This window comes from Dasypus novemcinctus, chromosome 21 (assembly GCF_030445035.2).
Source record: "Dasypus novemcinctus isolate mDasNov1 chromosome 21, mDasNov1.1.hap2, whole genome shotgun sequence".
Classification (NCBI taxonomy): Eukaryota; Metazoa; Chordata; class Mammalia; order Cingulata; family Dasypodidae; genus Dasypus; species Dasypus novemcinctus.
The window spans coordinates 5,718,038-5,738,926 of record NC_080693.1 but is presented as its reverse complement, the minus strand read 5'-3'; the positions used below and the strand labels follow the sequence as shown (position 1 = coordinate 5,738,926).

At 37.1% G+C, this 20,889-nt stretch overlaps 1 pseudogene; it reads right to left on the bottom strand.

The window, feature by feature from the left end:
* Window positions 1-11,578, bottom strand: part of LOC101418632 (desmin-like) — a 29,841-nt pseudogene extending 18,263 nt beyond the window's left edge.
* Between the last annotated feature and the right edge of the window lie 9,311 nt (window positions 11,579-20,889).

Here is a 20,889-nt window from a genome sequence, read left to right as displayed (position 1 = left end):
ATTTGACCTTATAAAACTCACATCCAGCATCATCTCCCCCTTCTCATCCCACATTTCATCTCCCACCAACCTATACTTCCAAGTTCAACTCCATAAGTCTACGCATTGTATTTACTTCACAACAGTGAGACAATATAGTATTCATTCTTAGTATCTGGCTTATTTCACTCAATATAATACCCTCAAGGTTCCTCCATGTTTTCATGTGCTTCCTCAAAATATTTTCTTCTTATAGCTGAATATATTCCATTGAATGAATATGCCATATCTTGTTTATCCATTCATTGCTTGATGGACACTTGGGTTGTTTCCATCTTTTCGCAACCATGAATACCACATTGAACATCAGTGTGAAAATATCTGTTCATGTCCCAGCTTTCAGTTCATTTGAATATATGCCTAGTAGCAGGATTGATGGATCATATGGCAAATCTATAGTTTCCTGAGGAACTGACAAATCATATTCCACAGAGGATGCACTATTTTACACTCCCACTAATAGTGAAGGAGTGTTCCTATTTCTCCACATCCTTTACTATGCTTGCAGTTTCCTGCTATGTTTTTTGGCATAATACCTCATTGTAGTTTTGATCTTCATTTCCCTAATAACTAGTTATAATGTACATCTTTTCATATGTGTTTTCTCTGTTTATATTTCCACTTCAGAAAACAATGTATTTGAAAATATTTGCCCATTTTTAATTATGTTGTTTGATGTTTTGTCAAGTTGTATGATTTTTTAAATAACATGTAGATCCATCCCTTATCAGATATATGGTTTCCAAAGATGTTTTCCAATTGATTTGCCTGTCTTTTCTCCTTCTTAACAAAATCCTTTGAAAGGCAAAAGTATTTGAGTCAATCCCATTTATCTATTTTTTTTCTTTTGTTGCTCATATTTGGGTATATGGTCCAAGAAATTACCAACAAAAAGATCTTGAAGATTTTCCCCTACATTTTCTTCTAGGGGTTTTTATGGTTCTAGTTTTTATATTTAGGTCCTTGATTCATTTTGAATTAATTTTTGTATAAGGTGTGAGATAGTTGTCCTCTTTCTTTTAGATATGGATGTCTAGTTCTTTAAGCACCATTTCTTGAATAGGCTGTTCTGAACCAGTTGAGTGGGTTTGACAGCCTTGTCAAAAATCACTTGACAGTCTATTTCCAATTTTTAAATTTGATACCATTGGTCAATTTGTCTATCTATACGCCAGTCCCATACTGTTTTCACCACTGTAGCTAGATAATATGCTTTAAAGTCTGGAAGTAAAAGTCCATTATTTGTTCTTTTTAAAGATATTTTTCACTATTTAGGGACTCTTATCCTTCCAGATAAATTTAATAATTGACTTTTTCAATTCACCAAGAAGTATATTGGAATTCTTATTAGAATGATGGTAAATCTACAGATTAGTTTGGGTAGAATTGCCATTGTAATGTTATTTAGTCTTCAAACCCATGAACATTGAATATCCTTCCATTTTTTTAGTCATCTTTAGTATCTTTTAGCAATGTTTTATAGTTTTCTGAATTCAGGTCCTTTATGTCCTTGGTTAAATTTATTCCTAAATATTTGTTTCTTTTAGTTATTATTGTTAATGGAAATGTTTCTTTCTTCTCAGATTGATCATTAATAGTATATAGAAATGCTAGTCATTATTATGCATTAATTTTTTTGTCCCACAACTTTGCTGTAATGGTCTATAAGTTCTAATAGTTTGTTGTGGATTTTTTAGGACTTTCTAAGTATAGGATCATATCATCAGTGAGTAGTGTAAGTTTTACTTCTTCCTTTTCTATTTGGGTGCCTTTTATTTATTTATCAAATCTAACTGCTCTAGCTAGAACTTCTAGTACTGAATTGAATAACAGTGAAGACAGTGGGCATCTGTGTCTTATTTCCAATCTCAGTGGGAAAGTTGTCAGAGTTTTCCATTGAGTACAATGTTAGCTGTGGGTTTTTCATATATGCACTTTATTATACTGAGAAAGCTTCCTTCTATTCCTATCATCTGGAGTGTTTTTAATAAGAACGGTTTTTTATTTTCTCAAATGCACATTCTACATCTGTTGAATGATCATGTGATCTTTCTTCTTCAATTTATTAATGTGTATTACACTGATTTTCTTCTGTTGAACTCCCCTTGTATACCTCATATAAAGCACACGTGATTGTGGTGTATTTTTTAAATGTGTTTTGGGATTTGGTTATCAAGTCTTTTTTGAAGATTTTTTCATCTATATTCATTAAAGAAACTGCCTGTAATTTTCTTTTTACATTTTATCTTTATTTTGCTTTGGTATTAGTGTGATGTTAGCATCTTAGAATGAGTTTGGTAGCATTTCCTCTGGTTAACTTCTTAAAGAGTTTGAGCAAGATTGGTATATGTTCTTTAAAAGATTGGGAGAATTAATCTGTGAAGCCATATGGTTCTGGACTTTTCATTTTGTGGAGGTTTTTGATGACTATTTGAATATCTTGTAATTGGTTTGTTGAGTGTTGGTGGGATTTGTTCTTGTTTCCAGAAATTTATCCATTCCATCAATGTTGTCTAGTTTGTTGGCACATATTTGTTCATAGTATCCACTTAAGAACTCTTTTATTTCTGTGTGATCTGTGGTAATGTCACCCTATTCACTTCTAATTTCATTTATTTGAATATGCTCTTTTTTCTAATTATCCATTATTGGTCTTCTCAAAGAACCAAATTTTAGTTCTGTTTAGTTTCTCTATTATTTTATTTACTCACCACTTCATTTGTTTCTACTATAATTGTATTTCTTTCTTTCTGCTTACTTTTTGATTAGTTTGCTGTTCTTTTTCTTTTTCCTCCATATGTGCAGCTAGGTCTTTGATTTTAGTTCTTTCTTTTATTTTAATATAAGCATTGAGTGCTATAAATTTGTCTAATAGCACTGCCTTTGCTATATTTCATAAGTTTTGTTACATTGTGTTCTCATTTTCATTTGTTTTGAGGTATTGTCTCTTGCGATTTTTTCTTTGAGCCACTGATTAATAAGAATGTTTTGTTTAATCTGCATATATTTGTGAAAATTCCCTGTTCTCACCAATTATTAAATCCCAAGTTTATTCCATTGTGGTCAGAGAAAGTGTTTAGTACAATTTCAATGTTTTTAAATTTATTGAGATCTGCCCTATCCCCATCTCCCAGCATATGGTCTATCCTGGAGAAAGATCCACGAGCACTTGGGAAGAATATATATCCTGCTCTTAGGGGGAGTGTAATGCTCTATAAATATCTACTATATCTAGATCATTTCTCATATCATTCAAGCTGTTTTCTTACTTATGCTCTCTACAGATGTTCTATGCCGAGAGTTGACTGTTGAAGTCTCCAGCTATTATTGTAGAGTCATCAATTCATTCCTTCAGTTTTGCCAGTGTGAACCTCATGTATTTTGGGGCAACTATCTATGTACATATATATTTATTATTGTTATTTCCTCTTGGTGAATGTTCCCTTTTATTAATATATAGTAACCTTCTTAATTTATTATAGGAGATTTGCATTTAAAATATATTTTATCCAATACTAGTATCACTACACTCTCTTTTGTAAATTGCTATTTGTGTGGAATATCTTTTTCCAATCTTTCATGTTCAGCCTGAATGTGTCTTTGTATCTAAAGTGTAGCTCTTAGAGACAACAAACAGATGGCTTTTTAAAAAAATCCATTCTATCAGTCCATGTTTTTAATTGGAGAGTTCAATCCATTAACATTCATTGTTACTATGGTAAATGTATTATTTACTTCACCCATTTAATCCCTTGGTTTTTTTTACTACTCTCTGTATTTTTAATTCTTTCAGTTTCTCTTACTTAAGTCTTCATTTCTACACACTTCTTCAGGGCTCTTGCCCTTGTCTTTTCTTTTCAGGCTATAAGACACCCTTTAAAATCTCCTGAAGATCTCATCTCTTGGTAATACACTCTCCATTTTTGTCTGTCTATAAAGACTTTAAAATTTTCTTCATTTCTGAAGGGTAGTTTTGGCAGATAAAGATTTCTTGTCTAGCAGTTTCTCTCTTTCAGTACGTTAATATATCATACCACTGCCTTCTTGCCTCCATGGTTTCTGATGAGAGACCATAACTTAACCTTATTGTGGCTCCATTGTAAGTAAACTGTTTTGTTTTCTTATGCTCTCAAAATCCTACATCTTTGGTCTTTGACTCTCTGAAAAGTAGATATCTCATAGAAGGTCTACTTGATTTGTTCTGTTTGCGGTACACTGTCCTTCTTGAACATTTATATTCATGTCTCCCACAAGGGTTAGATAATTTTCAGGTGGTATTTCCTCAAATATTCTTTCTATCCCCTTTCCTTTGTCTTCTAGATCTGGGAAACTTAAAACACATACATTTCTGCAATTTTATGTTGTTATTGAACCCTAAAACTATGTTCGACTTTTTTTATTCTTTTCTGTCTTTTCTCCTACCTTTTCAAGTTGAAATGCTCTGTCTTCAAATTCACTTACTCATTTTCTAACATATCAAATCTGCCATTATATGCTGCTAATATATTTTTACTCTCCTCCACTGTTTCTTTCATTCCCACAGGCTGTTACTTTTTTTTTTTTTTTTTTGGCTGTTACTTTTTTGCAGGATTTCAAGTTGTTCTTCATGCTCTCACAGGGTCATTTTAATATCCTTTATCTCTTTAGTCATATTTCCCTTCATCTACTTAAATTAAGGTGATTTATGTGGATATCATTTATTAGTTGTCTTAAATCCTGGGTCTCATCTGGATTCTTGGTTTGTTCCTTTAGCTGGGTCATATCTTCCTATTTCTTAATATGGATAATCTTTTGTTAATATCTTGGCATCTGATTATGTTATTGATTTGGCTATGTTAATCAATTTCTCTCTATTGCTAGTGGTTATATTTCACAGCTCTTCTTTGATTTTTAGTTCATTTTTCTCTAAGACTTTAATACTGCCCTGTTCGAGTAATCAAAACAGGGGCAGAGAGCCACAAGCTGGGCCCGACCATGTCTATCAAGCCTGTCTTCTTCACAGCAGAAAGTGTTCATAGACAAATCCTTCCATGGAGATGAATCCTTTAATTTCTACTAGCTCTTCTGAACCAACAAGTTATGGCAGCTACAGTCACTGAGGAGACACCACAGTCAGACTTCTGCCATACCCTCCCTCATCCCAGGGAAGAACCTGTTCTTTCCCCTCTGTGTTGGCCACTCAGCCTCAGATTTTAACAAGGCTGTTTGCCTTGGGGTGGGGGGGGATGGATAAATGGAATTTCCAGCCATGGGGATACCAACTCATGGTTTTGCCTTTGGACACTCCCTCTCTTTGTCCTCAGTCCCTCCCAAATGATACATGCAGCACTCTCCTTGTCTGCAGGTCTCCAAATGGCTCTCAGAATACTTTTATGCCTCCTCCCCTATTTTGCAAAGGAGCCATGCCCTACCTACTCTGATATCATCTTGGATCACATCATCAGCAATAAAATTTGTTTAATTAAGGCATTATATCTTTGACTTTTAAGATATAATGCTATGATGCACTTAGTGCAGAATATAAACATAACTTGTATATGTCTAGGAAACAAAAAAAAATCATGTAATTCAATTTATTGTGAGATTCACTGTAAGTGTGGCCTGGATATGAGTCTGTACTCTCAGAAATATATCTGTACACAGCAAGTTTATTCTCTAATTTTGCTTACTGCACTACGTTTTTCCTTTTACATTTAATGTGTATTTGTGTTGCTGTCTTTACTTATGCAAATACTCATGTTTTTTTTTTCATATTTGGGAAGGCTTATTTCTTCTAATATTCTTTTCGTGTCTTGCTCTCTCTTCTGCTGGGACTCGATTAGTGCATGTTTTCATACAATTGGTCTTCCACATGTCCCTTACACTGTTTACCTTTTCTTTATTTTTTTCTTCCTGTCTTTCAGACTAGATCATTTCAATTATCCTATCTTCAAGTTTATTCTTCTTTATTCTGGCTGACAAACATTCTTTTGAGCCAGGTTCTACTAGAATTTACCCCATGATTCAGCTAAGGTTCAAATCTACCAATGTCTAATGTTCACATGGGGCTAATGGATGTCTTGGGAAATAGTCTTCAAAAGTCTACACTCAGATGCTCAAGAGAAAAGCAGAACTCTATAAGCATGTTTGCATAATGGTTACTAACATACCACTGCAAGAGCCAAGGTAAACTGAACTCCACAAATACAGAAGTGATAAATAAATATTCATTACTATGCATGAGAATTTTTTACAGTTATGCAGAAGAAGCTGACTGAAAAAGAGACAATATTTCAGTCATAATGTTACTCAGTCTACTTGTCTGAAGAAAATATAAGGGTTTTTTTCCAGTAGCTATGTGTGTTTATTTTAACTATCCAGTACATAATTGAAAAAAAATTTATATAAGGTTGGCTGGTGGGAGACTTCAAGTCTCTTTTAAAAATATTCCATATAAAACTCCATTCACAAATACATGACAAGATTAAACAAACAACAACAAAATAAAACCACTGTTTAACAAACATTTAACAAAATAAGGATCCATAAAGAAGATGAAGATGAAGGAAAATAAAAACAAAAGGGATGAAGGGAAACAAATAAAAGATATGAAAACAAATGGGATGAAGCAAAATAAGTGCTCAGAGATTAATTTCAAATAAATATCCAAACTTCACATTCTTTACAACTGGGAAAAGGAGAGAAAACTAATCCCAAACTATCAGAAGAAAGGAAATAATAAAAATTGGATTGGATATGATCAAAAGAGAGATCAGAAAAACAATAGAATCAACAAATTCAAACACTCATTCTTTGGAAATATAAAAAATACTGATGCTTTTTTAGTGAGAATGACCATGAAAATAAGGTAGGAGACTCTAATTCCTAAAGCCAGAAATGAATGGGAGATTAATGACCTTACAAAAATAAGGAGGATTATAAGAAAAGACAATAAATCATGGTACACCAACAAAATAGAAAAGCTATATGAAGTAAACAAATTCCTAGTAACACACAAGCTTACAAAACTGACTCAAAAAGAAATAGAAAAGATTCAACTATAGTGCATGGTTAGCAGCAATGCTTCAATATATGTATATCCATTGTAACAAATGTACCACAATAATGAAAGATCTTATTGTTGGAAACTGGGATGAGGAGGGGATGGGGTATTGGGGAATCCCCCTATATTTCTGATGCAATATTTATGTAATCTAAAGTATCTTTAAATATGAAAAATAAAATAAAAAACAAAAAAATAAATATAAAATATGAGTAGAATTATACCAAGACAGGTGAGTGAATCATAAGTCAAACCTAATTAAAGAATAAGTTAGGGAGACATCAATTTAAAAAGGCAGATTAGAGTCTCCAAAAGCCTGTTCCTCCTCAGAAACACTGAAAGTATGAGCAAAATCTGTCAGAATCAACTTAAATAGAAATCAAAATAGTCAAAGATTTAAATCAACCAAGTAAATATTCAAACAAAAAAGTCACTTATAGTTTTCCAAAGAGGTTGAGGGTGCACTATTTCTCCTCCTGCCTTGACAGAGTGGGGACAGAATCAGATATCCATCCAACAGTCTAGTCCAAACAGGATGAAAGTTGATAGAGCTGCCTTCGAGGTGCAAAAATTTTTAAGCTTGAAGAAGTCCCATTTACCTTTTTTAAATTTTTTAAAATAAAAAATAATAATAAAGCTTGTGTTTTGAATATAGAGTTGTATAAACTATTGCCTAACACAAGGTCCTGAAGTTGCTTCCTTGTGTTTTCTTCTAAAGCTATATAGTTCTGGTTCTTATATTTAGGTCTTTGTTCCATTTTTATTTGTTTGCTCTACATGGTGAGAACTAGGGACCCACCTCCATTCCTTTGTACATGGATATCAAATTTTCCCAAGATCATTTTTGGCGAAACTATTATATCCCCACTGAGTGGACCATCAGTTGGCTGTAAATATGAGGGTTGACATCTGAACTCTCAATTCAATTTCAATCATTAGTATGTCTCTCCTTATGCCAGTACTATGCTGTTTTGATTACTATGGCTGTGTAATAATTTTTAAGATTGGGAAGTGAAAGTCAACCAACTTCATTTTTCTTTTTTAAGATGATTTTTTCTATTGAAGAACCTTACCCTTCCATACAAATTTGATGACTGGCTTTTCCATTTCAGCAAAGAAAGTTGCTGGAATTTTTATTGGGATTGCACTGAATCTATAAATCACTTTAGGTGAAGTCTTTAAAAATGTCCAGGGTTGAATATGATGTCCCATCAAGAGCTAGTTACTTTTCTTTAATGTAGTAATTATTAAGTGGAATTTTATTTCTATTAGCAAAGCCTATATCTGTATCATAACACAAAAGGACAAGTATTAAAACAATATTGGTTATTTCTCAAATTAATCTGTTTTAAACATGTGAAAATTTTCCGGATAAATAAATTGACTTGCTAAGAAAATCTGAAGAGATAAAAATGAAAACAATACATTGCCATGCTTAAACTATAAGGGCAATGAATATAAATCAACTCAAAATTTCTTTAGATTTTATTCCAGTGCAAACAAAACTCATTATTAAAGGACCAAATATTATAATAAGGACACAATGGATATAAAACAGTATATGTCAAGTAATGCATTTTTATTTACATTGTATATGCAAAAAAATCTGGATTCAGTATTTGTCACTGATGTGGTACAGGTTTTTGTGTCAGTTAATTAAAGAACAGGATTCAAAGAAATCTTTCTAGCTAAGGACTTTGCATTTATTTCTGCCTTACAAAGCTGAAAAAAGTACTCAAGTTCTGAAATCTTATTTAATGAGCCTAAAAACCTCTAAGTGATAAAAATAAATAATGAATAAAATGACATTATTATTAGGCTTTGCTAAGGAAACCCCACATTAGCAAATTCTCATCAAATTAATCCAATCAGCAATATTTGTTTTTAGGCATATCATTGGTGCTTTCCAGCACTTTACAGAAAATAAAATGGAAGCTGGGAGCACTTACATTCTTTCACAAAGGCTTTCAGAAACAACATTTACCATTTGACCCAGCAAACCCACTTCTAGGCATTAACAAAAAAGTTTTGAAAGCAAGGACTTGAAGAGATATTTGCACACTGATGTTCATAGCAGCATTATTCACAAATCCCAAAAGCAGTGCAAGTGTCCAACAATATGTATAAATGGGTAAATAACATAGTAAATTTCTTCTTCACATGGGAAATCAGAAAATAATTAGAAATAATAAAACCAAGACACAACATACCATAACTTACAGGATGCAATGAAGGTGATACTCAGATGAAAATTTATAGCTGTGAATGCCTATAGTAAAAAAGAAGAAAGATGAAAAAATTAAGTACATTGCTGGACATCTTGAACTAGAAAAAGAGCAAAGTATACCCAAAGTTATCAGAAGGAAGGAAGATTAGAGAAGAGATAAATGAAATAGGGTAGTGTTGTGGAAGCAGAGAGATTTAATAATTGCATATGGAAGGCCAGGACTCAGTAATAATTTCGGGAAGAAAAAATTTATTTATGACCAGCTGGACTCAGAAACTCTTCTGTTCAAAAACCCTAGCCTGGAATAAGATTTTTGAGTTTATTTTATACAGAGGATATATGAGTCAGGAGCTAAATGGTGGTGTTTATATGCAAAAGAACCTTTTGTTAGTTTCTTAGAGTTTCAAGTGTTTTATCTGAGTATCAGATTAGTTTTCAATTATCACACTTTCTAGGTAAGTATCAGATAGGTCTTCAATTAACATATACTCTCTAGGTAAGTCTCAATTAACATATACATCCCCCCATGCATATTTTCCACATTCCAGGTAAACTTGAATTAACATATTTAGCTTACACATACAGCCCAGGTTATTTATGAAGAAACATACAGCCCCCCACACACAGCCCATATCAGTAGAAAAATAATTGAAAATAAACAATACAAAAGTTGGTTCATTCAAAAACAATTAATAAAAGTAACATGACTAGACTTACAAAGGAAAATGAAAAGACACAACTAAAATCAGAACTGTAAATGGTGATGCTGATATAGGCTATGGGTGGGGGCTGTTCATCTCTTCGTAAATAACTGAAGCTGTGTGTGTCAGACAGTGAAAGCTGCAGCCCTGCCCTTGGTAGCCATGGCAACAACTCCAGTACCGGAAAAACAATTAAGCAATGTAAATAAACTTTAAATATTCAGGAAGGATGCAAACCAAATGTGTTAAAAGCTTACATGGAATGTGTGAAGTTCATGCTGAAAGCTTACCTAGAATGTACAGGATTCATGCTAAAAGCTTACCTAAAATGTGGAAGATATGTGTTAATTCAAACTTGTTGAGCACTGAAAGAAAGGACCATTTAACTCTTCCTCTGCATAAAAAGAACTCAAAAATCTTATTCGGAGCTCGGGTTTTGGATGAGTCACTCCCGAGCCTGGCTGGTCATAAATAAATTCTTTATTCCTTCCCAAAATTATTACTGAGTCCTGGCCTTCCCATATGCAATAATTGAACCTCTCTCAATGTCTACAACATTTGGGGGCTCATCCAGGATTTGCAAATGAAGGTCAGAGAAGGCAGCATTTCGCTATTCCTTCTAGATCCCTGGGGAACCAGGAAGACTTAGGTGAACCCCAAATCTGGGTGCCCCTCGACTACGTTTAGTCAAGAAAAAGATGTGGGTTCTGCTGGAATCCTCCTGATGAAAATCAGGGATAACAGAAGTTCTGGAAAAATTCTTGGAATGAAAAAACTCCAAACATGGAAAAAAGGTAAGACTCCCCTGGGGGAGCAGTGTCAGGAAAACCCTAGCTTTAATTGTTAGGAAGGGGAGCCCAATCACCTCCCAAGGAGACCCCATTACCTCCAGAAATTGGGGTGAAGCTGTCTCCTCCAGGTCTGAAAGGAAAGAAAAAAAAGGGGGAAAAATCTGGTGTTTAGGTTTGGCTAATGATGATTAGCATCTGGTTTTAATCTTGCCTAAAATGAGGTAGTGAAGGCCTGATTATAATAGGAAAGGATGTTGATAGGCTTAATTTAACATCCTAAAAATTGGTCTCATCTAGAAAATCTTTGTTACAGAAAAATGAATCAGCTTTGCAGTGAGACTTGATCTGAATGTAAAGTTAAATAATGAAAAAGGTTTAGCCAGAGCCTTTTGTTTTTGTGCTGGATTGCAGATGAATTCACTTTGTAGACAGCAAGATTAAGCAGGAAATCTTGTTCAGATTTAAATGTTAAGTGTTCTCTCTTTCTAAAGTTTGTAATGATTGCAGGAGTAGCCATGCCAGAAAAAAATAGAAATTGTAAGTCAGATTAATTAATAGGTTTTGTGCTTCTGTCTGTGTCTGTCCAGTGCTAGTGTTAAATTGTGTAATTATGTAAAGTGCTAAACTTTGGTTAAGCTGGAGCCCTCCCTTGCCATTAGCAAAGGAGTGAAATGATTGTAGTTTATAAAGCAAAACCCCAGAGTCTGGATGTGTGCACATGCTCTGCTGTCTCACCTCTCTGGGTCCGCCCATTTGCTGGGGCTTGAGGGTCATCCATGTCTGTGCCGCACACCCAAGTTTATTAAAATTGGCCCCAGTCAGGATGGCTGATGAAACCAGTAACTTAAATCATAGCCCTGCCAGTACAGGGGTCCCCTGGGAAATTGCCAAGCTTAGAAAGTTCTTTTCAAGCCATTTTAGCAGCCTGGAACTTGCCACCAACACGTTTCACCCTCCTACCTTTAAGAGGATGTGCAGCAAAAGCAGAGACCCAGGAAAGGAGGGAGCAGCTTGCCCCTTTCCAGTGAGTCCATGCCTTCTATTCATAAGCCACATTCCTATCTAATCACACCTGGCTGCATGGAAGGGGGGAGGTGAAGGACGGTGCCGAGCAGGACCAGGATAAATGCAATAAAAATTCCCTCCCTACGGCATCAAGGGCCAAAATAAATTTGTATAATTAACTTCTCCCCAGGTTCTGCTTTTCTGAATTTCTCTCTTTGCAAGTCTGCATAAGAATGCTTTGAAATGTTTTAAAGCTGTAAAACAGGTAAAGTACCTTTACCAAAAGGAAGGAGGCTATTGCTTGAAACAATAAACCTCTAATTACTTGATAGCCCTTTTAATGGTTTGGCTGAGAACTATCAGCTGTAAAGGTCATAAAACTACAAAAAAAATTAAAAAAAACCCACAAAAAAACCAATTCGGCTTACCAACATCATGCTAAATTTAATTAGCCTATCTCCCAATACCCTGGAGATGCTTAAGATATGGAATTCTTCTGTTTTGATCTGTGCTTAACCTTGTGTTCAACTTTAAAATCTGTGTTTAACTTTTGTTAGTTTGCTTGTGCCTAAGAAATCATGGTAAAAGGTAACAAAATGAATATTTGAATGTTAATGCTGTCTTGCAGGTAAATTAATTGCATAGCTCGCAGATGAAATTTGTTCAGTTACTAGAAAAAAACAAGGAAGTTTCTCAGGGTTGTTACTAATAAGGTTCTTGTAACTTAATAAATAAAAGTATCTGATTCATCTTAAGGTAAAAACATACTAAAAACTGTAACTAAGAATTAAGATCATTGTATAAGTACCTTTATATACATGCATAAATTTATAACTAAAGCTATTACAATGGAGTAAATGTGGCCTGGATTTCGGTTATTGTAATAGTGATATTGAATTAATTTGCCTCTATTTATGGCTACTTCGGGTTTATCTAGTGCTTACTGTGATGGTGGTAGTTATTATTTAAACTTATCCTATAATTATTTTATGACTAATTTCACCCCTGGTCTTCAACTATTGTGATAGTAATTATAAACTGCATTTGCATTTGCCTTAGCTTACAGTTCCACCCCTTAACAATTCAATCCAGTAATTAAACATTAAAAACTTATAGTTAAATTAAAAAGAAAGGGGCTTATGCATATCACTTTTGTGCTATTCTGAATATTTTTAGTCTTCTCATTTCCTCTTTACCCTTTTAAAGGAAAAGTTGTCTTTTTCCTTGACCTTTAAAATAATATAAATTAATCTAATTGGTCATTTCCACCAGGAATCAGAAATAACTGTTGCCAGGTTTTCCAAGAGTAGGCAATACTCTTCTGAGTGTACCAAGCCTTACTAAGCAACCCTCCCCCTCCCCCCCTCATTGTTCAGGCTTTCTCAAAAAGAAAAAAAAATGAGTAAAAGCTACCTGGTTTCTTTGCATTCTAAACAAAAGCCCAAATGCTTGCCAGGTTCCCTCCAAACAGCAATATAACTAGGAAAGCCAGTAAGGGAGCTATACTTTAAATGAACCAGGAAAAAAAAAAGGTTTTAAATAACTAAATGGTGTTTCTGTATCAAACTATTCATGTCTGCCTATTATATGCAGTTATGTAAGTAATATATATTCCTAAAACCCAAATTAAACTAAACATTATGAAAGGTCATGTAAAAATCTAAATATAGAAACTGTTTAAAAAGCTATAAAATCCTTATTAAATTATAATTAAAACAGGTTAAATAATTGCTTTATATTCCAGAGCCTAAAATATTAGTATGCTTTTAAAATTATTCATAGTTTTAAAATTATCAAAAACAAAGGTTTTAAGCCCCTGTAAAAAAGAAAACAACATTCTTTGTTTAATCAAAAACAAGTTCAACTTATTTAACTTATTATCTCTCTAGCTTATAAAATATCAGGTTAACAAGTTAACATTATATATGTTAAATCTTTAAAATAATAAAAACTGTAAGCTCATGTTTAATGAAATAAAGTTAAATGTAGAGTTGCTCTCTCTTAAATGCATAAGGTAAATTCCATTGGCTCCTAATTGTAATCTAAAGTAAATTTGCTAGTCTGTAATTGTAGCTAATTGTAAAAAGTTTGTAAAAGCATCTCCCAAACTGAAGCATTTAAATGGTTCTAGTTCTAAAAAGTCATTATTAACTAAAACCCTGAATTAATATTAATAGCAAAAAATAACTTCATAGCAATGAAACCTGCCTAAAGGTCACTACAAGTTGCATATTTAAGTAACGGTAATAAAAGGTTACCTTGATTCCATTGGGAATCTTCCATTTTCATTTTAACAATGAAAAATAATTTTTCCTCTACTACTAAAGTAAAATCATAGTAAAAAAATGTAAAAATAAACAAAGTCATTTGATATGTAACATATTACATTGAAAATGTTTAAAGATATATGAAAATCAAGGGATAAACTTCAACATTGTCAAATTCTCTTGTACATTCAAACCAGGCCTTGAATACATTGCAGGTTGCCTCTCCATATGAGTTACTGGCTAATTTGGTCACTAACCTTTAAAACAAAATATCTACTACCTTTCTGGTCATGCTCCTGAAGTGGATGGAAACTACTTTGCAGTTTCAAGCTCCTGCAGTAGCCAATTGTGGCTAAGGACAGCCAAATGTACAATGAATATCATCTCCAAACTGGCACTATAGTGCCAGAGACCACTATGCACCAGGCTGGTAAAATCTACTCCCTAGTTTCTCTCTAAGACCAATGGTACTGCAGTTCCTGTGAAAAACATACAAAGTGGAGCAATAAATACCAGAATACTGTGAGTAGAACTTAAACACAATTGGCATTATGGCCTGCTCCCATGGAGAGATAGCATGTAAAGTATTATAAACCTGAAACTTAAAACTATTAATTGCAACTCAGAATCCTTATGCATTAAGTAATACATTAATATTAAGTGCTGTACCTTTATCCTGTTCTAAATATATGCCTAATAATTATAATGTTATCTTTTCTATTCTAAATCATGTACAAAAGTACATTAGACATTTTAAATTCCTGGTAAACCATTTTCTAAATAGTTAATAAAAATAAACATGTCTATAAAATAAAATAGCCCTCTTCACTAAAAACAATGGGGCCACCAGTGACTTACAGGTAACTGGTTAATTAATACCAGGCTCAGCCACCCTACTACTCTATTGTACTCTAATGTGTAGCAAAACGAGGCTGGCTTACTAGCAGTGGGTCACCTATTAAACAGTCAAAATTACCAGAAATTATTCAATTAAAAGCAAAATGGAAAAAACTTTATTCTGTAGTTCTAATCACTCTCACAGCTTAAAGGGGTGGGGCAAGATGGCATCTGAGTAAGTACACCATTGTCATCTCTCCTGCAAAGGACCAGCTGGTTGGTGATGGAATTCTGCTGGAGCAGGCTGTTTCAGGAACCTACAGGGCAGGAGGTACCTGGATGTTGATCTGGAGAGACTGCAGCAGAATTGGTGCTTGCTCAAGGTAGAACTGTGGGTTTCTAACCCTGAACTCAGAAGCCATGGGAAGGTAAATCCCTTCCCCCTAGGGCTGAGGGTGCATCACTCTCAGACAGCTGCCAGTCGTGCAGCAGCATTCCCAAGCCCTGTGTTCCCCAAATGCATGAACCCCAAGCCCGTGTTCCCTGCACCCCTGCAACCCACATTTTGCAGATCTACATACCCCGAGTCCACATTCTCCCAGGGCTCTGTTTCACAAGCCCAGCAGTCCTGGAAATCTGGCATTGCCCTACTCCTCTGGTCGTGGACTACCTGTGAGTGGGAGGACTTAGTGGGAGGTGCAGAGGGGCCCAAGGAGTTCAGGCTCAATTTTCTGGTTCCCCACTTTTATTGAGTTTGGAGGAGCATATCAGCTAACTTGGGGAGAGCCTAGGAAGAGAGGAGAGGTGAATCTGGTGAGAGAGCCCAATTTACCTAAATGCCCTGGGATAGGAAACTTGGTCTGGGAGAAGGTGGAGTCAGAAAATTAACTAGCCCCCCTGTAGCACACCTAAGGGAGAGGGACAGTAGGATGTGCTTTGCAGGCTTCCGATAGCATATTTAGGGTTCCTGGCAAGGGGTGGGTGTTCTCTCTCAAGAAATTAAGAGACATTATTTTCTGAGGGGAGTTGGTTCACCAGGGATGCATATGAATTTCCTACAAGAGCCGTAAAAGTATTTCCAATTTGGTGCACTAATACTGAATGAAACCCACTGCCCAAGAAGGTGCCAGTTCACCAGGAATACAAGATGGAGCACATGAGTGCCAATCATTAAACAGCCTGAAATGCGTCTTCAAAACAAAGCTAAGCACCTAATACTGTTATCTATTACAATATCTCTCTGAACATAAAATAACTTTAAAAAGTATATATACATATATATTTACTGTTCCCCACCAACTTTTGAAAGAAGTGCCATCTTTGCAGGCATCTATCTTTGTAATCCAGTGTCATCTTTTAACAAACAAGTATTCCAAAATTCTAATTAAATTTGTTTCTTTCAGAATGGACATCTTATTAGCCATATGAAAACTTCACCCAACTTCATGTTAGGTAAGGACTACACCCTATGGCCAGCAGGAAGTAGTTACAGAAAAGAGATCATCTCCCTTCAGCACCTCTTTAAGATTAAAGGTGTAAACTCTCTAAGAGTAAAATAAAATTAATAGATGGATCTGGAGCCTGGCAAAAAATCCACATAAGCACCAGTAACCTCCAGGATGGCTGCTGGGGGGCCCCACCCCCAGGATTCTGCTGTCCAGGATGAGAACTTCTCGAAACAGGATAAGCCTCAGATGTTACCCAGGAACTTTGTCTTTAGGCCCTCACTGGGAAATTGATAAGTGGGATAATCAATCAAAACAACAAACAGCCACCCACCTCATAACGCCAGCGATAATTATGCCAAAGCTTAGCAAGTTAAGCTAGGATAAAGGAGGAATGATATATGCTATGGGTGGGGGTTGTCTGTCTCTTTGTAAATAACCTGAGTTGTGTGTGTCTGATGGTGAGAGCTACAGCCCTGCCCTTGGTAACCATGGTAACAACTCCTGTCCTGGAAAAACAATTAGGCAATGTAAATACACTTTAAATATTCAGGAAGGATGCAAACCAAATGTGATAAAAGCTTACATGGAATGTATGAAGTTTATGCTAAAAGCTTACCTAGAATGTGGGGGATATGTGTTATTTCAAACTTATTGAGCACTGAAACAAAGGACCATTTAACTCTTCCTCTGTATAAAAAGAGCTCAAAAATCTTATTCGGGACTTGGCTTTGAATGAGAAGCTCCCAAGTCCAGCTGGTCATAAATAAATTCCTTTTCCTTCCCAAAATTATTACTGAGTCCTGGCCTTTCCATACACAATAATTGAACCTCTCTCGACATCTACAACAATGCGACTACTGACCTTACAGAAATAAAAAAGGTTATAAGTAATACTATAAACAACTGTACACAACAAATTAGATTATCCAAATGAAATGGAAAATTTTCTAGAAATACACAAATTACCTAAATTGACTCAAGGAGAAAGAGAAAACCACAGCAACCTTATGACAAGTACAGAGATGGAATCAATAGCCAAAAACCTCCCACCCAAGAAAGCCTAGGACCATATGCCTTCACTGTTAATTCTACCAAACATTTAAAGTAGAATTAACACCAACCTTTCTCAAACTCTTGCAAAGAAAGTATTCTAGAGGAGGGGCGCCCTCTAACTCATTCTCTGTGGCCAGCTTAACTGACTGTCCAGGCCCCTATACACCCAGAAGGGCCCTGGCTGTGTGGCCTCCTCTTCTGCCCCAGGCCTCCTGGTCTCAGGGTCCAGAGACCAAGCTGTCCTGAGAGCAAAAGGCCCGTGGGGAGCCCACGAGGCTGGTCACTCACAGCAGCCAAGGGGCCGCCAGGGAGAAGCTGCAGCGCTGTCTGTGACACACCGCCCGCTTGGCTCCACGAGAGGCAGGGGTCTGCGTGGAGACCCCCGCAATGTCCCTGCAGGAGGGTTTTCTTGGCTGAGGTTCAGACCGGACCCCTATGGCCCTACCGCGCGCAGGCCTCCGTGGCACAGCTCCCAGGTTGGTTTCTGGTTGATTTTAGGGAAGGGGAAGGGGTGGCTGCTGACCCCAGTGTTGACCTTGGTTCTCCAGGAACTCAGCAGGACCCCAGGGTCTAAAGGGACCCCTACTTCCCCCGCCCCCAGCACACACAGGAGCCTGGTCTCAGTGGTCGTGTCTAGTCCCCCGGGGGGGTCGTCCTTTAGAGGTCGCCCTTCTGAGTCAGGCCTCACCAGCGTCCGCCCCGACCCCCACCCACCCCCTGGGACACCCCCCCAGCACCTCCTGCTCCACGGCTGCAAGACCGAGCCGCAGGTCGCTTGGCCCCGGGCCAAGGACGGCCGCTTGCTGGTCAAGACCCCGCGGGACGGCGGCAGCAGGAAACCGGGCCAGGGCGCTCCAGGGCTCCCCAAGGTCAAGGGAGGCGCGCGGGAGCACGAGCTCCCCCTGCCGGGGGGCGGCGAGCGGGGCGGTGCAGGTCGGCCTCGGCAGCTGATTCTCGCGAGAGCCCTGAGGGCGCCAGCGCCGGAGCGAGCCTTGGGCTTCCACTCGGACCCTTCCAGCGTCGCCCACCACGCATTGGAGCTGCTCTGGCTCCCCTGTCCCGCCGCCCCGCCTTCTAGAAACTACCGGAGCGCACTTACTGTGACCACAAGCCGCACGGCTACCGCCCGGAAAACCTGCGAGAGGCTCCCGGAGACGAGCTGGACCGCGCGTGTGTCCCACACTCGCACCTGGGCTGGGAACGCTTGGGAGCGCCAGCACACCTGGGCGCCTCGCCAGACTGCCCAAGGACTACGCACCGCACCCCCCCCCCCCAACACACACACACCCCGGCCTGGGAGTCGTGCTCCCTTCGCGCAAGGCCCGGAGGTGGAGGCGCAGCTGTCCTGGGGCCCTTGACCCTACCCTCCTCCACGCTCCGGCGCTGTACAGACCTTTTTTGACAAATACGCTCTTGTAAACTTTTTTCAAATGTAAAAGCACAGTTCCATAAAGTCTGGGGTGAAACTTTTCCACACGCGCAGCTTGTGGCATCAGGGAATTTAATATACAGCTTTTCTAGAGGTGATCTCTTGTTTTCTGAGCCTGTGAAGTGTTTATTGGCGGGGAGGAGGGAGGGGGAATCAAGTTTTCATATTGTTTTCCCAAAAGTGATATGTATTTTAATAGATTTGTATTTTTTAAAAATCTGTGCTCTTTAGATGTTTTAAAGAAAAAGAAAAAATTACAAAAAAAATAGCATGTTATATATACATACGATGAAATATTTTCAGATGTAAAAAGAAGTGAAATTCTGATGCATGCCATAACTGGATGAATCTTAAAGACATCACATTGAGTGAAATAAACCGGATGCACAAGGACATATATAACCTCATTTTTATTAAATAATTAGAATAAGTAAACTCACAGTCAGAATCTAAGATTTTGGTCATTAGGGGATGGGATAAGCATACGGAATGAGGAGTTAATGCTTAAATTGTATAGCATTTCTAATTGGTTTGATGATAAATTTTGGTAATGGATGGTGATGGTGATGATGGTAGTACAATATGAACACAATTAACACTTAAGTGTATACGTCAATATGGTTAAAAAGGGGAAAGTTTGACTCATGTGGAGTTGGCCCATGCGCAGTACTGATGCACGCAAGGAGTGCCGTGCCACAAAGGGGTGTCCCCATGCGCAAGGAGTACGCCCTGTAAGGAGAGCCACCCAGCACCAAAGAAAGTGCAGCCTGCCCAGGAATAGCGCTGCACACAGGGAGAGCTGACACAGCAAGATAATGCAACAAAAAGAAACACAGATACAACAAAAAGAAGCACTGCTGCTGATAAGGATAGAGAGAGTCACAGAAGAACACACAGCAAATGGACACAGAGAGCAGACAACTGGGGGGAGAGAAATAAATAAAAAATAAATCTTAAAAAAAACCAAAAATCAAAAACATGCAAGCATAGGACAGCATCATGCAAATACTGAACTCTTCTGTAGTCAATGAGTTTTCATGAAGTGTAAAAAACATACTAAATTAATGCAAGGTGTTAATAATAGGGTGGTGTATGATACCTCTGTATTTTATTCATGACTTTTCTCTAAACCTACAACTTAGCTAATTAAAAAGCAAAATAAAGGAAGGATAAACAAACAACAAAAAACAGTGAATATTTAGATTATCCTTCCACACAAAGAACCATATCCAACTAAGGTGTATTTGGAGAGTAAAGGGAATTTGGAATGAGCATGAAAAAAAGATTCTTAAATGCCAATATGGCCTTTGGTCTGGCTGCAGAAATAATGCATGTATCATTATGAGTATTTCTTTCTTATTTTGTCATAAATAAATTTGCATGTATATACATGTGGTTGCACTTGTCTGTTTGGTGGCATTTCTAACTATTTTTGAAAAAAACTGTATTTGTTGTCATGTGCTGTCTCTGAGGTTCCTGTTTCCTTATCTCAGCAGTCAGCAAGTGACCTGACATATTTCCTTCAATGCCAGGAATTGAAAAAAATACTTAAAAACCTCTTCCATTCTTTGCAGACTGGCTGTGAGCTGCAGCACTCCTTCCTATAAAGCCTGGCTGCCCCCTACTTTGGCTTGACCTTCACCTCTTTCTTGTGGAGATCCTAAAGATCAGCCAGAAGTATAATCTTAGGGTCATGTTTCCTACGCTGCACATGCACGAAATCCCTGGGTACCCCAGGGTTCCTGTTAGCTCCACAAGGCCCTTAATCCATTAGAATCTTACTCCTCAGCCTTGTTCTGTCCAGGCTTCTAGGTCTCCCTGCTGCTTGACCATTATGTGTTGCTTACTGCAGGTAGAGTTTATCTTCAAATGCTTTTATCAAATATCACCTATAAAATTGTTCTATCTTGAGATGGGTGAAATGAATGCCAGTCTTTATCTCAGTCCTGCAAGGTAACCCCAGAATAGACAAAATTCACAATCATGTTTATTTTTTATTTTAGTAAAGGTCCATATTTCTTCCAGTGTACTCTACGTGTAAAATATGTTA